Genomic DNA, 391 nt, shown 5'->3' on the forward strand with positions numbered 1-391 from the left:
TAAATCAACAGTTAAAAAAAAATAAAGACTGTATTTTTAGGTAATCTCTATACCCAACTCACAACCCCGAGATCAAGACTCACACGCTGTTCCAAGTGAGCCAGCCAGGCACCCCTCCACTTTGGCTGTAAGGGCCTTTCAACAGATTGGGTGGAACCCACCCAGATTATCAAGGAGGAGCTCCCCTACTTAAGATCAACTGGTATTAGGTGTTAGTCGTACCTACAAAATACCTTCGCAGCACTGCCTCCGTTAATGTTTGATTGGATCACTGGGTACTGTTTGTTGCCTTCCCAGCCAAGGTGATACGAAATGGACCCTGAGCGCGGGTGGGGGGTGGTGGTGACAGTAATGCCCGCTCAGCTGCTGTGAGGAGGAAGTAGGACAAGTG

The sequence above is a fragment of the Crocuta crocuta genome, unplaced genomic scaffold (genome assembly GCF_008692635.1).
Source record: "Crocuta crocuta isolate KB4526 unplaced genomic scaffold, BGI_CrCroc_1.0 scaffold64, whole genome shotgun sequence".
In the NCBI taxonomy this organism is placed as follows: Eukaryota; Metazoa; Chordata; class Mammalia; order Carnivora; family Hyaenidae; genus Crocuta; species Crocuta crocuta.